The sequence below is a fragment of the Panthera leo genome, chromosome B2 (genome assembly GCF_018350215.1).
Source record: "Panthera leo isolate Ple1 chromosome B2, P.leo_Ple1_pat1.1, whole genome shotgun sequence".
Taxonomy (NCBI): Eukaryota; Metazoa; Chordata; class Mammalia; order Carnivora; family Felidae; genus Panthera; species Panthera leo.
The window spans coordinates 99,523,516-99,541,276 of record NC_056683.1 but is presented as its reverse complement, the minus strand read 5'-3'; the positions used below and the strand labels follow the sequence as shown (position 1 = coordinate 99,541,276).

The 17,761-nt window shown below is 37.0% G+C and overlaps 1 protein-coding gene across 1 annotated transcript in view; it reads right to left on the bottom strand.

The window, feature by feature from the left end:
• SLC16A10 (solute carrier family 16 member 10) overlaps positions 1-17,761 on the bottom strand; it is a 112,141-nt gene that overhangs the window by 41,350 nt on the left and 53,030 nt on the right. The gene's annotated exons all lie outside the window — the stretch shown is intronic.

Below are 17,761 nucleotides of genomic sequence, written 5' to 3'. Positions count from 1 at the left end.
AAATCAAACACTCTTCTATGACCCAAACTCTATTAATCTCTAACCTGGTATCTATGGTTTTAAGCAACTTCTAGTCTATGGAAAGAAAGTCATTAAAAAAAAATTAGATACATTTACTAATGCATGCTTAGGTGGTCAAACTGCGAAGAAATGATGACCACTGGAAGTCAGGATAGTGGTTAACGCTTAGGGGGAGGAAACAGAATTATAATCATTTGGAACCAATAGTTAAGAACTGAACATCTGCCTGGAGTCTGGGCTTAGTTCTTGTGCTAAGGCAATCAAGTCATACACAGGTAGACTATCTGTTGACCTGGATAATAGTTACTGGGTATCCCTTTATTGATGAAACCACACACACATTTTATCTTCTTTCCCGAAAGTATGTTATCTTTCACAATTAAAAATAAAAACAAAACTTAAGAATCAGGAGTCACGGGGCACCTGAATGGTTCGGTCAGTTAGGCATCTGACTTTTGATTTTGGCTCAGGTCGTGATCTCGCGGTTTGTGGGTTTGAGCCCTGCATAGGGCTCTTCATTGATGGTGTGCAACCTGCTTGTGATTCTCTCTCCCTCTGTCCTTCTCCCACTTGCATGTGCACACTCTCTCAAAATAAATAAACATAAAACATTTTGAATCAAAAGTCATAATTTCCTGTTCTGATTCTGTAAAAGCCAAAACAAAAGGGAACCAATAACAGAGAAATACTGAATATAAATTATAATTTTGTGCCAAAGAAACAAGTGATCTCACAAGATACTAAGTCTATAAATTCTAATTAAAAAGTATAATAAACTAATGGGACCTAAGTGCATGGGCTAAAAAACAGACAGATTTGGGTCCAAATCCCTTGGCCCTATAACTACAATACATCCTTAGGCAAGTCACTTCTGCTTAGTCTGTTTTCTTATCTCAAAAGGGGATCTAACACATACCTTTCCAGAATCATTAAGAATTAGGGAAAATGTATCTAAACCTCAATATCTAGCACAGAAGACCTTAATGATTTAGAGTTGTAACAACAACAAACTGTCTGTCTTATACATTGGAACAAATGATCTCTAAAGCTCCCTCCTCTAAACTGAAAGCTTACTAGTTAGTATATTTCCTCAGCAAAGGAAGTAAGTCCAGACCCTATGCAAATGATCACTTCTTAATAATGGGGTACAAAAAGAAGAATTTATCAGGCTAACAATTTAATGCTTTGCCTTCTTACATTTTAAATTATTCATATTTTAATCAGCCATATTTTGATCTTCCTAACCTTACCAGAAAGGAGACTATGTTCTTAAAACACAACGAAAAGACTGTACAAAGCAATATTTTTTTTTTAATTTAAGAATAATTAACATACAGTGTTCTATTAATTTCAGGTGTACAACATAATGATTCAATAATTTTATACATTACTCAGGATTCATCATGATAAGTGTATTCTTTTTTTTTTAATATGAAATTTATTGCCAAATTGGTTTCCATACAACACCCAGTGCTCATCCCAAAAGGTGCCCTCCTCAATACCCATCACCCACGCCCCCTTGCTCCCACCCCCCATCAACCCTCAGTTTGTTCTCAGATTTTAAGAGTCTCTTATGCTTTGGCACTCTCCCTCTCTAACCTCTTTTTTTTTTTTTTTTAATTCCCCTCCCCCATAGACTTCTGTTAAGTTTCTCAGGATCCACATAAGAGTGAAAACGTATGGTATCTGTCTTTTTCTGCCTGAATTATTTCACTTAACACTCTCCAGTTCCATCCACATTGCTACAAAGGGCCATATTTCATTCTTTCTCAGTGCCACATAGTATTCCATGTGTATATAAACCACAATTTCTTTATCCATTTGTCAGTTGATGGACATTTAGGCTCTTTCCATAATTTGGCTATTGTTCAGAGTGCTGCTATAAACATTGGGGTACAAGTGCCCCTATGCATCAGTACTCCTATATCCCTTGGGTAAATTCCTAGCAGTGCTATTGCTGGGTCATAGGGTAGGTCTATTTTTAATTTTTTGAGGAACCTCCACACTGTTTTCCAGAGCAGCTGCACCAGTTTGCATTCCCACCAACAGTGCAAGAGGGTTCCTGTTTCTCCACATCCTCTCCAGCATCTATAGTCTCCTGATTTGTTCATTTTAGCCACTCTGACTGTCATGAGGTGATATCTGAGTGTGGTTTGATTTGTATTTCCCTGATGAGGAGCGACATTGAGCATCTTTTCATGTGCCTGTTGGCCATCTGGATGTCTTCTTTAGAGAAGTGTCTATTCATGTTTTCTGCCCATTTCTTCACTGGATTATTTGTTTTTCGGGTGTGGAGTTTGGTGAGTTCTTTATAGATTTTGGATACTAGCCCTTTGTCTGATATGTCATTTGCAAATATCTTTTCCCGTTCTGTTGGTTGCCTTTTAGTTTTGCTGATTGTTTCCTTTGCTGTGCAGAAGCTTTTTATCTTCATGAGGTCCCAATAGTTCATTTTTGCTTTTAATTCCCTTGCCCTTGGGGATGTGTCAAGTAAGAAACTGCTGCGACTGAGGTCAGAGAGGTTTTTTCCTGCTTTCTCCTCTAGGGTTTTGATGGTTTCCTGTCTCACATTAAGGTCCTTCATCCATTTTGAGTTTGTTTTTGTGAATGGTATAACCAAGTGGTCTAGTTTCATTCTTCTGCATGTTGCTGTCCAGTTCTCCCAACACCATTTGTTAAAGAGACTGTCTTTTTTTCCATTGGATATTCTTTCCTGTTTTGTCAAAGATTAGTTGGCCATACTTTTGTGGGTCTAGTTCTGGGGTTTCTATTCTATTCCATTGGTCTATGTGTCTGTTTTTGTGCCAATACCATGTTGTCTTGATGATTACAGCTTTGTAGTAGAGGCTAAAATCTGGGATTGTGATGCCTCCTGCTTTGGTCTTCTTCAAAATTACTTTGGCTATTCCATATGAATTTTAGGATTCCATATGAATTTTAGGATTCATATGAATTTTGGATTCCATATGAATTTTAGGATTGTTTGTTCTAGCTTCGAGAAGAATGCTGGTGCAATTTTGATTGGGATTGCATTGAATGTGCAGATAGCTTTGGGTAGTATTGACATTTTTACAACATTTATTCTTCCAATCCATGAGCACGGAATGTTTTTCCATTTCTTTATATCTTCTTCAATTTCCTTCATAAGATTTCTATAGTTTTCAGCACACAGATCTTTTACATCTTTGGTTAGGTTTATTCCTAGGTATTTTATGCTTCTTGGTACAATTGTGAATGGGATCAGTTTCTTTATTTGTCTTTCTGTTGCTTCATTATTAGTGTATAAGAATGCAACTGATTTCTGTAGCCTGCAACTTTGCTGAATTCATGTATCAGTCCTAGCAGACTTTTGGTGGAGTCTATCGGATTTTCCATATATAATATCATGTCATCTGCAAAAAGTGAAAGCTTGACTTCATCTTTGCCAATTTTGATGCCTTTGATTTCCTTTTGTTGTCTGATTGCTGATGCTAGAACTTCCAACACTATGTTAAACAACAGCGGTGAGAGTGGACATCCCTGTCGTGTTCCTGATCTCAGGGGGAAAGCTCTCAGTTTTTCCCCATTGAGGATGATATTAGCTGTGGGCTTTTCATAAATGGCTTTTATGATGTTTAAGTATATTCCTTCTATCCCGACTTTCTCGAGGGTTTTAATTAAGAAAGGATGCTGAATTTTGTCAAATGCTTTTTCTGCGTCGATTGACAGGATCATGTGGCTATTTTATTTTATTTTATTTTATTTATTAATGTGATGTATCACATTGATTGATTTACGAATGTTGAACCAGCCCTGCAGCCCAGGAATGAATCCCACTTGATCATGGTGAATAATTCTTTTTATATGCTGTTGAATTCGATTAGCTAGTATCTTATTGAGAATTTTTGCATCCATATTCATCAGGGATATTGGCCTGTAGTTCTCTTTTTTTACTGGGTCTCTGTCTGGTTTAGGAATCAAAGTAATGCTGACTTCACAGAATGAGTCTGGAAGTTTTCCTTCCCTTTCTAATTTTTGGAATAGCTTAAGAAGGATAGGGATTATTTCTTCTTTAAATGTCTGGTAGAATTCTCCTGGGAAGCCATCTGGTCCTGGACTCTTATTTGTTGGGAGATTTTTGATAACTGACTCAATTTCTTAGTTGGTTATGGGTCTGTTCAAGCTTTCTATTTCTTCCTGTTTGAGTTTTGGGAGTGTGTGGGTGTTTAGGAATTTGTCCATTTCTTCCAGGTTGTCCAGTTTGTTGGCATATAATTTTTCATAGTATTCCCTGATAATTGCTTGTATTTCTGAAGGATTCATTGTAATAATTCCATTTTCACTCATGATTTTATCTATTTGGGTCATCTCCCTTTTCTTTTTGAGAAGCCTGGCTAGAGGTTTATCAATTTTGTTTAATTTTTCAAAAAACCAACTCTTGGTTTCATTGATCTGCTCTACAGTTTTTTTTAGATTCTATATTGTTTATTTCTGCTCTGATCTTTATTATTTCTCTTCTGCTGGGCTTGGGGTGTCTTTGCTGTTCTGCTTCTATTTCCTTTAGGTGTGCTGTTAGATTTTGTATTTGGATTTTTCTTGTTTCTTGAGATAGGTACCTGGATTGCAATGTATTTTCCTCTCAGGACTGCCTTCGCTGCATCCAAAAGTGTTTGGATTGTTGTATTTTCATTTTCGTTTGTTTCCATATATTTTTTAATTTCTTCTCTAATTGCCTGGTTGACCCATTCATTCTTTAGTAGGGTGTTCTTTAACCTCCATGCTTTTGGAGGTTTTCCAGACTTTTTCCTGTGGTTGATTTCAAGCTTCATAGCATTGTGGTCTGAAAGTATGCATGGTATGATCTCAATTCTTATATACTTATGAAGGGCTGTTTCGTGACCCAGTATGTGACCTATCTTGGAGAATGTTCCACGTGCACTGGAGAAGAAAGTATATTCTGTTGCTTTGGGACACAGAGTTCTAAATACATCTGTCAAGTCCATCTGATCCAGTGTATCATTCAGGGCCCTTGTTTCTTTATTGACCGTGTGTCTAGATGATCTATCCATTGTTGTAAGTGGAGTATTAAAGTCCCCTGCAATTACCACATTCTTATCAATAAGGCTGCTTATGTTTGTGAGTAATTGTTTTATATATTTGGGGGCTCCCGTATTTGGCGCATAGACATTTATAATTGTTGGCTCTTCCTGATGGATAGACCCTGTAATTATTATATAATGTCCTTCTTCATCTCTTGTTACAGATTTTAATTTAAAGTCTAGTTTGTCTGATATAAGTATGGCTACTCCAGCTTTCTTTTGACTTCCAGTAGCATGATGGATAGTTCTCCATCCCCTCACTTTCAATCTGAAGGTGTCCTCAGGTCTAAAATGAGTCTCCTGTAGACAGCAAATAGATGGGGCCTGTTTTTTTATCCATTCTGATACTCTATGTCTTTTTGGTTGGTTGGAGCATTTAGTCCATTTATGTTAGTGTTATTATAGAAAGATATGGGTTTAGAGTCATTGTGATGTTTGTAGATTTCATGCTTGTAGTGATGTCTCTGGTACCTTGTCTCACAGGATCTCTTGTAGGGCTGGTTTAGTGGTGATGAATTCCTTCAGTTTTTGTTTGTTTGGGAAGACCTTTATCTCTCCTTCTATTCTAAATGACAGACTTGCTGGATAAAGGATTCTCGGCTGCATATTTTTTCTGTTTACCACATTGACGATATCCTGCCATTCCTTTCTAGCCTGCCAAGTCTCAGTAGATAAATCCGTCACTAATCTTATCAGTCTCCCTTTATATGTTAGAGCATGTTCATCCCTAGCTGCTTTCAGAATTTTCTCTTTATCCTTGTATTTTGCCAGTTTGACTATGATATGTTGTGCAGAAGATCGATTCAAGTTACATCTGAAGGCAGTTCTCTGTGCCTCTTGGATTTCAATGCCTTTTTCCTTCCCCAGATCAGGGAAGTTCTCAGCTATGATTTCTTCAAGTACACCTTCAGCACCTTTCCCTCTCTCTTCCTCCTCTGGATCCCAATTATGCATATGTTATTACGTTTAATTGTGTCACTTAGTTCTCTAATTCTCCCCTCATACTCCTGGATTTTTTTATCTTTTTCTCAGCTTCCTCTTTTTCCATAATTTTATCTCCTAATTCACCTATTTTCTCCTCTGCCTCTTCAATCCGAGCTGTGGTCACCTCCATTTTATTTTGCAGCTCATTTATAGCATTTTTTAGCTCCTCCTGACTGTTTCTTAGTCCCTTGATCTCTGTAGCAATAGATTCTCTGCTGTCCTCTATACTTTTTTCAAGCCCAATGATTAATTTTATGACTATTATTTTAAATTCATTTTCTGTTACATTGCTTAAATCGTTTTTGATCAGTTCGTTAGCTGTCGCTACTTGCTGGAGTTTCTTTTGAGGAGAATTCTTCCGTTTCATCATTTTGGATAGTCCCTGGAGTGGCGCGGAACTGCAGGGCACTTCCCCTGTGCTGTCTGGAGTAACTTGCTTTGGTGGGTGGGGCGCAGTCAGACCTGATGTCTACCCTCAGCCCACCTCTGGGGCCACAGTCAGACTGGTGTGTACCTCATCGTCCCCTCTCCCAGGGACAGGACTCACTGTGGAGTGGTGTGGGCCCTGTTTGGGCTACTTGCACACTGCCAGGCTTGTGGTGCTACTTCGATGGGATCTGGTGTATTAGCCGGGGTGGATCCGCAAGGTGCACAGGGGCAGGAGGGGCAGACTCAGCTCGCTTTGTCTTTGGTGGTCCACTTCGGGAGGGGCCCTGTGGCACTGGGAGGGAGGCAGACCCATCGGAGGGATGGATACGCAGAAGCATAGCGTTGGGTGTTTGTGCGGTGCAAGCAAGTTCCCTGATGGGAACTGGTTCCCTTTGGGATTTTGGCTGGGGGATGGGCAAGGGAGATGGCGCTGGCGAGCACCTTTGTTCCCCACCAAGCTGAACTCTGTCCTCCGGGGCTCAACAACTCTCCCTCCTGTTGTCCTCTAGCCCTCCCGCTCTCAGAGCAGAGCTGTTGACTTATAACATTCCAGATGTTAAGTCCCGCTGACTGTCAGAACACACTCCATCCGGCCCCTCTGCTTTTGCAAGCCAGACTCGGGGGGCTCTGCCTTGATGGGCAGGCTGCCCCTCCACCACCCCAGCTCCCTCCCGCCAATCCGTGTAGCACGCACCACCTCTCTGCCTTTCCTACCCTCTTCCATGGGTCCCTCGTCTATGCTTGGCTCTGGAGTGTCCGTTCTGCTAGTCTTCTTGTGGTTTTCTGGGTTATTTAGGCAGATGTGGGTGGAATCTAAGTGCTCAGCAGGACACGGTGAGCCCAGCATCCTCCTACGCTGCCATCTTCCTCCAGAAAGATGATAAGTGTATTCTTAATGCCCTTTATTTCACCCATCCCTCCACCCACCTCCTTTCTGGCAACTACCACTCTGTTTTCTGTATTTAAGAGTCTGGGTTTTGGTCTATCTGTTCATTTGTTGTTGTTGTTTTTTTTTCTTAAATTCCACACATTAGTGAAATCATATGGTATTTGTCTTTCTCTATCAGACTTATTTCACTTAGCATAATACCCTCTAGTTCCATTTGTGTTGTTGCAAATGGCAAGATCTTATTCTTTTTTAGGGCTAATATTCCATTGTGTGTGTATACATGTTGTATATGTATGTATACATGTATGTGTATATATGTTTACACATATAACCTACATCTTCTCTATCCATTCATCTACGGATGGACACTGGGGTTGCTTCCATCTCAAATAATGCAATCTTGACTTAGATGTTGGTAGTGGGGGATTCAGAAGTGGAGAGTACAAGGAAGAGACTGGCCAGATTAGGTCTCTAGGTGGATTAGAAGATAATAGGTGAATGAGAAGATAAAATTATGGAAAAAGAGTTAGTGCAACCCCAGCCCAGGTGGGCAGAGCTGTTCAGTATGGGTCTACTTCAGGAGAATTAAGAATTTTTTAATCTACTATCTTATATAAAAATGTCACTGATTAATAATAATTCAATCTAACTTAAAAAATTCAGTCATCTATCATGTTTTTTCATGAAATAATCTAAACAATCTAGGCAAAATAGAAGAATAACATCCTGACATTTATTTTTGGATAAAGGCACTTTTACAACAAAGTAAAATGTCAACACTAAATAGGATCCCACATTAAAAAATCCAAAAGCATACACTTACATTGTGTGTAATGTTCATATAAATCAAAGTGTTTTTAAGAATAAAAATGAGTCTTAGAGCACCTGGGTAGCTCAGTCAGTTAAGTGTCTTGATTTTGGCTTAGGTCATGATCTCATAGTTCATGAGATCGAGCTCCACTGTGGCTCCACACTGACAGCATGGATCCTGCTTGAGATTCTCTCTCCCCTGCTCATACTCTCTCACTTAAAATAAATAAATAAACTTAAAAAAAAATACAAGTCTTTACTCATTTAAAAAAATGCATCATTGTTTAGATTTGGATGCTATACCAAACATGAAAAATTTTACAGATTTTGATGTCCATTGAACAAGCACTAACTACAGGATATAATCAAATACAACTTTATTTTTGTCCCAACTATCCTCTTAAAACTTATGTGGGGGAAAAATGTTACCTTGCAACTGGATGACCACTTCAGCAGGTCCATATAATTCTTCTAGCCAATGTTAAATAACAGAAAGGCCTAAGTTCACTTTCGGTAACAAACCAATCTTCACTTGGTTATCAAATCTTTTTCTCCAGCTCCAGCTTTGTCTCTTTTCCATGACCTCTTCTCCACTTCCCTAGCTGCCATATTCTCTAAAGTAGGCATGGGAAAGAGGGAAGCTGGGACAAGGAAGGTAAGGAGATTTTTCTCCCTTCCACTTAAAAGTGCCTATATGTTCTAGGCACTATCCTAGGCTACTGAGAATACAAAAACAACTAAGAGATTTCTCTACCTTTCAATAATTTTCAGTCTAGTAACATATATGCAAATAGAGGTCCAACAAGACCACCACATAGAAGGTGATAAACGCCTTAAGAGATATAGATGTCAAAAAATGCATAATAGGGACGCCTTGGTGGCTCAGTCGGTTGAGCATCCAACTTCGGCTCAGGTCATGATCTCGCTGTCTGTGAGTTCGAGCCCCACATCAGGCTCTGTGCTGACAGCTCAGAGCCTGGAGCCTGTTTCTGATTCTGTGTCTCCCTCTCTCTGCCCCTCCCCCGCTCATGCTCTATCTCTGTCTCTCTCTCTCTCTCTGTCAAAAATAAACATTTTTTTTAAATGTATAATAAAGAAACTCTTTAAAATGTGTTTGTATACTCTTATTTGAATATATGTATGTGTATGTGATATTATAGAAAGAGACATCCAAGAAAGGCCATGCTGGGGAATCTTTGTCAAAAAATACTAAGTAGCTTTCCAATTTCCCCAACCAGATCCTTTGTTTCCTCCTCCATATGGAGAACAAATCCTCAGCTTTCAGTATATGGCCAAAGGAGAATGCAAATCACTGAAAGGAAGTGGTTAGGTTTAATATATAAGATATTCCTGCATATTAAATAAAATAAAGGTGTTATAATAATGCAGACATAAATGATTGCAAGGGCAAAGTGTTTACAAATGAAAATACTCAAAGAGAGAACTACTGTGGTTAGTTTAAGGTTGATATTCTTTTACCCTTTTTTGGTAGTTCCAACCCTCATTTTCACTTGATCTTGGCCTCTTTTCAAGACATCTTTGCTTTCTAATATCTCAACATTGTTTTAATAGCTTCAAATAAAATGAAATAATACAAAACTGAGATTAGAATGCAAAATATCATTCAATAAAGTTCCCATGACTCTTGGGGCATAGAGCTATCTGGCAACTACACAAAAATTCAAGAATGAGTAGACTGTACTTGACCATTTCCTTGCCACCCTAAATGTTATTTCAGAGTTATACTTCCACTAACGAGGGTTTTTTTTTAATTACTTGCTATCAACTTCTGTTAATAGCATCAGAGTGAAATGGTCAAGCAAACCCTCCTGCAGAGAACAATTATGGCATGTGTGCACTGGAAAAAAAAAAGTATTTAAACACACTGGAAAATGTCTAAAGCAGATAGAAGGTGGAGGAGAGTTTACCTTTGAAAAGCTGAAACTGAAACTAAAAACTGTAAGTCTGTGGGATTTTTTGAGGATCAAGACACAATACAAGTGCTGGATAGACTAGTTAGGGGCCATACTAAAGACAAGTAACAGCTAGAGAAAAAAGAAAAGCAGTAGCTGAAGGCTGTAAGAACTGAGCAGAGATTATCAGCTGCTGTACATCACAGAGTGACAGTTTGCAGGAGTCCAGGCAAGCTAACTGCCTACTAGGAACAAAAACTCAATAACCTTGGAAGAATACATAGAATCAGAGTTACTTCAAAATAGTATCTATAACATCCATGTTTCAACCTAAGATTATCAGACATTCAAAGAAATAATATTAATGGACTCTGAATGTGCTCAGATATTGCATTTAGCAAAGATTTCAAAAACCTGTTATAAATGTTAGAAGTATTAGAGGATACCATTTGAAATAATTAAATGTAAATATAATCTTATTCAGTGTGCAGATAGGGAATCTCAACAGTGAAATGCAAACTACAAAAAAATGGAAACTCTATAGTGATGAAAAGTACAATAACTGAAGAATGCATTCATAGGCTCACTAGACTGATAACAAAAGATAAAAAAGTATATGGAAATTTGAAGACAGGAAATACCCAACCTCAAGAACAGAGAGAAAAATATTTTTTAAAAAGGTACAAAGTGTTAAAGGTCTGTGAGACAAAAATCCAAAGGACCAACATGTGTATGACTGAAGTCCTAGAAAGGAAAAACAGGGGCAGAAAATATATATGAAGAAATAATGAAACCCCAAAATCACATATTATGTGAAAAACTAACTTACAGATCTAAGAAGCTCAAAGAACCTCCTTAAGCAAACCACTCCTAAACACACCATAAACTTCAGAATGTCAAAGATAAAGAGAAAAATTTGAAAGTAGAGAAAAAAGATAACCTATTATATACAAGGAAAACAATGATATCATTATCAGTTGGCTGCTCATAAGAAATAATGAAGGATAGAAAACACTGGACCAGTGTTATTTAATGGGCTGAAAGAGGAAAAAACTGTCTACTGTGGATTCTATATCTAGCTAAACTACCCTTCAAAAAATTAAGGCAAAATAAAAACATTTTTAGATAATGAAAACAGAGAATTTGTCACTGGGAGATTTCCACTACAAGAAATATTAAAGAAAGTGTTTCAGGCTAAACAGAAATGATACCAGCTGGCAACATGGGTGCAAAGGAGGACTGAAATACATATACACATGCTTTTTCTTTATAATTTCTTTACAAGAACTTATATGACCATTTAAAGCAAATTATAATACTGTTATATAGGTGTAGTATATAATAATAAAAAAACTAAAAATGGAGATAGATGCTACATACTATTGCAAGTTTCCTATATTTCACCTGTGGCAATCCTATATTAATTTAAGATGCATTTGGACAACTTAAAGATGCATATTATAAACCCTAGAGAAAGCATTAAAAATAATGCAAAGAGATATAGATTAAAAGTCAACAGAGAAACTAGAATTGATTACTAAAATTCTTTGACTAGTGCAAAGGAAGGCAGAAGAGAGGAACAGAAGAACAAAAAATGGATGAGACAAATAGAAAACAAATAGCAAAATGTCAGACCTGAATATGACCATATCAGTAATTACATTAAATAAAAGTAGACTAAAGACTCTCATCAAATGAGAAAGATTTTCTGACTAGATTAAAAAAATCAAGAACCAATTATATCCTGTTTAAAAAGATGCACTTTAAATACAAATACACAAGTTGAAAATAAAAAGATGGAAAAAGATATGCCATATAAATAACCCTAAGAAGAATGGAGTGGCTCTACTCAGTTTAGACAAAACCGGCTGAAGACAAAAAGTATTACTAGAAACACAGAGGGATATTTTATAATGATAAAAGTATCAATGTATCAGGAAGATATAACAATGATAACTTTATACACATTTCATAACAGAGCTTCACAGATACAGGAAACATTAAAATTTGATCCCTACTTACACCATCTTTAAAAATTACCTCAAAAAGGATCATAAAACTTAAATGTGAAACTGAAAACTTTTAAAATTTCTGGAAGAGAACATTGGAGAAATCTTTGCAACCTTAAATTAGGCAAAGATTTCTCAAATACAATACTAAAAGCAATCTATAAAGTAAACCTCACAAAACTAAGAATTTCTCCTTGAAAGACACTGTTAAGGGGCACCTGGGTGTCTCAGGGAGTTAAGCATCCAAGTTTTTTTTTTTTTTTTTTTTTACACATTTAGTTTTATTGTAACAAAGCAACTTGTACACTTTTAACATTTGAAACTAAGCATCATCTTTCCTTTCTAGTGAAACAAAAGGAAAATTTTTAAATAAACAGGAACAAAATTACAAGAGAATGTCCATTCTAAATAAGAACTTACAGATTCTGCTGATTGTCCCATAGAGTGGCAGGGAAGTAGTCATCATTACGAGGGAATTTCATTTTAAAAGTGTCATCTTCAAGGATGTCCATTAAACATCACAATTAAACATGCCAAAGGAGAAGCCATGTTGTTAAACTGCCCACTTAACCCACCCAAACATTTCAAATCCACCCATAAGCATCCGACTCTTGATCTCAGCTCAGGTCTTGTTCTCAGGGGCATGAGTTCAAGTCCAGTATGGAGCCCACTTAAAAAACAACAACAACAACAAAAAATAAAAGACACTGTTAAGAGGATAAAAAGAAAGTCACACACTAGGCAGAAAGATTTGCAAATGATGTATCTAATAAAAAACCTGTACCCAGATTATATAAAGAATTCTCAAAACTCCATGAAAACCATGCAACCCAATTAGAAACCAGGCAAAATATTTGAAAAATCACTTCACAAAAAAAGATATGCAAATGGAAAATGTGCATATGAAAAGATGCTCAACATCATTAGTCATAAGGGAAATGTAAATTAAAATAATAATTAAAAAACCACACATCTATTAGAAAGGCTAAAAAGAAAAGGATTAATCATATAAGTGCTAATGAGGTCATAGAGCAATTGGAACCATCACACGCTGCCACAGGGAATATAAAATTGTTCAACCACTTTGGAAAACAGTTTAGGAATTTTTTTTTTTTTTAAGTTAAACATACCCCTACCATATGACCTAGCCATTCCACTCCTAGGTATTTACCTAAGAGAAACAAGTAACTTGTAAACAGCCACTTATAGCTGCTTTATTTCTAATAGTCAAACACTAAAAAGAATCTAAGTGTCCAGAAAGAAGTGACTATATAAACAAATTAAGGTGTATTTATATAATGGAATACAACCCAGCCATATATACAGGAGTGAACTCCTGATAAATATAACATGGATGAATAGCAAAATAATTATACTCAGTGAAAGAAGATCAACAGAGCACATAAAGCATGATTCCATTTATAAAAAAATACAAATTAGGGGCACCTGGGTGGCTCAGTCAGTTGAACATCAGACTCTTGATTTTGGCTCAGGTCATGATCCCAGGGTCAAGGGATCGAGCCCCACATCAGACTCTGTTCTGATGTGGAGGCTGCTTAAGATATTCTCTTTCTCTTTTTCTCTCCCCCCGCCGCCACCCCAGTCACACACTCTCGCTTTAAAATTAAAAAAAAAAATACAAATTAATCTATAGTGACAGGAGGCACATCAGTGTTTACCTAGAAGGTAGGAAGGAGCTGGAAAGAGGGATTACCAAGGGACAAAGAAACCTTTGAGGGTGATGGTTATGTTCATTAGTTTGACTGTAGTAGTGGCTTCATTGGCATATACATGTGACAAAACTCATCAAATTACATACTTTAAACATGCAGCTTATTACATGTCAATTACACCTCAATAACACTGATTAAGAAATGAACTTATATGGAAGATTTCAACAACAAAAAAAAATAGATGTCATAAAAAACAAATACACAAAACTAACAAAACTAGACAAATCCACAATCATAGCCATATATTTAGCACATCTGTCTCAGTAATTAATAGAAATGAAAAGACCAAAAAAAGTATTAAAATATAAAAGTTTGGATGACACTATAAACCATCTTAACCTAATGACATTTACAGAACACTATATCCAACAATGACTGCAAAGAATTGTCTGCTCTGCCAGGAAAAATGTTAATCACTGGTGAGGGTGGGGTGGGGACAGACGGGAAAGAGAACATTTCTGGAATGTCTCCTAATCCTTGGAAAGGACCTGCACAGAATTGTCATTAGCTCCTCAGGCAATCTTGTGAGGAATTATCTTCATTTTAAAGATGGGGAAGAAGAGATTAGAGGTCCTAGGTAACTTGCCAAGGTTATGCAACATTGGTGGGATTCGAACTAAATATCCAGGGTGGAAACAGGGATAAGAAGACATGTCCAAGAGTCCTTGATTAAAAAACAGACACTGGGCACCCACAGCTAGGCGCCATGTTTGATGTTGTTGATAAAAAGTTTGCCCTTCCTGGGGTGCCTGGGTGGCTCAGTCAGTTGGATGTCATCATGATTTCAACTTAGGTCACGATCTCACAGTTGTGAGACTGGGCTCCACGTGGGGCTCTGCACTGGGCTTGAAGCCTGCTTAGGATTCTCTCTCTCCTCCTCTGTCCCTCCCCAGCATGGGCATTCACACACTCTCTCTCTCTAAAAAAAAAAAGAAAAAGAAAAGAAAAAAGAAAAAGAAAAAGAAAAAAAATGTAATTTAAAAAGTTATCCCTTCCTGGAGAAGCTCACAATCTAGGTAAATTAAGACAAAATCCAAATCTCAATCAAGGTGCACAGTGAATTCAAGTTCCATGTATCATCCTCTGTTCCAAACACAAAATAATGATAGAATTAGAATATACATATAGATTTTTCAAAAGATACCAAAAAAACCTGGTCATGGGCTACAGACTACCTGCAAAAAGGAACGGACTAAGTTGGGCCTGTCTAATGGAGTCCAGGTCCGTAAGCAGATACTAGGCATTGTTAAGAGGACTAAAAGTACTCCCTGTGAAACAGAAAAAAGCCAAGCTCACTGACTGAGCCCAGAGCTGGAACTCCCCCCATACACCTGCAAAAGGAGACTGGAGAAGGCAAGAGTGAGCTAGATGGGATCTTAGTAATGTTTCCTTTTTAAATTTTTATTTAAATTCTAGTTATTAAGGTATTTTAGTGATTTCTATCCAGATTAAAGATTCAGAACTCTACAAACTTCTAGGGGAAGGAGAATACAGACTCAGCCTCATGACTAGGCCTGAAATAAGGTCCTCACTGGCTCTCTGGCTGGCCTGTGAGATTTTTAGTGCTACTGTGGAACAAGAAGCTTAAAAGACCTTATTCTGAAACTGGGAATTCAGGGAGCCTAACAGAAGACCCGTTAGGGAGGGAAGGTGAAGAAGGAGAAAACAAAACAATATACCTCCCACTAAGAATGATTCTGTAAACTCAAATTCCAAAAATTGAAGTCAGTCCAATGCTAACAAAGACAGCTAACAAATCACCAATTAGCAAATATAGTCACTCCAGATGAAATTAATTCTGTAGACCAGTGTAACTACCACTCCAAAATGAGTATATTTAGAACTTTCAAAGAAATAAAATGAAAGAATATTTTCATTTAAAAAAAAAAACTATGAAACAAGCAAAAATAAAACAAGGGCAAGTGTGTTTAAAAAAGAGTATTAATTAGAAATCCTGGATATTAAAAATTGTCACTGAGATAAAAAAAAATTCAATAGAGAAAACTTTTTATCCCCAGAATACAAACCTAAAATATAAAAAAAAATTACACATCTTAAAAAAAGAATATCTTGAACTCATGATAGAAAAGTATTTCCAGACATAAGCACAAACCATGAAGAAAAACATGGATAAAATTTACAATTCCTAGGCAAAAAAAGACACTAGAACCAAAGCAAAAAGAAACAAGCCACAGAATGGGAGATCACTGCAGGGCATATAAACAGTAAATTATTATCATCTTGCATTTGTAAAGATAGGCTATAAATCAACAGGACAAAGAAGACAACCCAACTGAAAAATGGACAAAAGAGTTCAGAGGAAATACACAGAAAAGAAAACCCAGTGGCCAAGTGACATTTGGCTCAGATGCTCATTAGTAGAAAAATGCAAATTAAAAGAATAATAAATGACCATAATTTGGCAACAAATAAGAAGTCTGAGTTTTAGTGAGACAATGGGAAAATGGGAATTCCTACGCATACCAGCATAAATAGAAATAACCATTGTGAGTAGCCATTTGGCAACATCTAGGAAAGCCAAGGATACGCATACTCCATATTCTTGCAATTCCACTCCCAGTTATGTACTCCAGAGAAATTTTATGCAAAAGAACACATGAGTAAGAATGTTTACTGACACATTGTTTGTAATAGTGGTTAAAAAAAAAAAAAAAAAAAAAAGCAACAACCTAAATATCCATCAGCATTTGAAAAGAAATGTTGGTATTGACATCCAATGGAATATGGATTCACACATCTGTAGTAATAGTATAAAACATGATGGGACTCATATGTGGATCCTGAGAAACTTAACAGAAGACCATGGGGGAGGCGAAGGGGGGAAAAAGTTACAGAGAGGGAGGGAGGCAAACCATTGGAGACTCTTAAATACTGATAACAAACTGAGGGTTGATGGGGGCGGTGGAAAGAGGAAAGAGGGTGACGGGCATTGAGGAGGGCACCTGTTGGGATGAACACTGGGTGTTGTATGGAAACCAATCATACAATAAATTATATATAAAAAATAATAAAATAAAATAAAACATGATGGGAATAACAAAAGCCAGTAAGGCATAGTTATTACCTCTAGGAAGACATGGATGAAGAAGGGGACACAGGTGACTACAACTGAGTCTAATGTTTTGCGTTTTATTTATTTATTTATTTATTTATTTATAATTCAAATTCAAGTTAGCTAACATATAGTATAATAATAATTTCAGGAATATAATTTAGTGATTCATCAATTCCATATAACACCCCATGCTCATCCCAACAAGTGCACTCCTTAACGCCCCTCACGCACCCAACACCCCACCAGCAATCCTCATTTTGTTCTCTGTATTTCAGAGTCTCTTACAGTTTTTCTCCCTGTTTTTATATTATTTTTGCTTCCTTTCCCTTATGATCATCTGTTTTGTATCTTAAATTCCACATATGAGTGAAATCATATGATATTTGTCTTTCTCTGACTTATTTTGCTTAACATAATATACTCTAGTTCCATCCACAGTGTTGCAAATGGCAAGATTTCATTCTTTTTGATGGCTGAGTAACATTCCATTATATATATATGCCACATCTTCTTTACCCATTCATTAGTTGATGGACATTTGAGCTCTTTCCACATTTCGGCTATTGTTGACAGTGTTGCTATAAACATTGGGGTGCATGTGCCCCTTCGAATCAGCATTCCTGTATCCTTTGGATAAATATCTAGTAATGCAATTGCTGGATCATAGGGTGGTTCTATTTTTAATTTTTTGAGGAACCTCCATGCTGCTTTCCAGTGTGGCTGCACCAGTTTACATTCCTACCAGCAGTGAAAAAGAGTTCTTCCCCTTTCTCTGCATTCTCTAATATTCCGTGTTTTAGAAAGAAAATCTTAGAATCT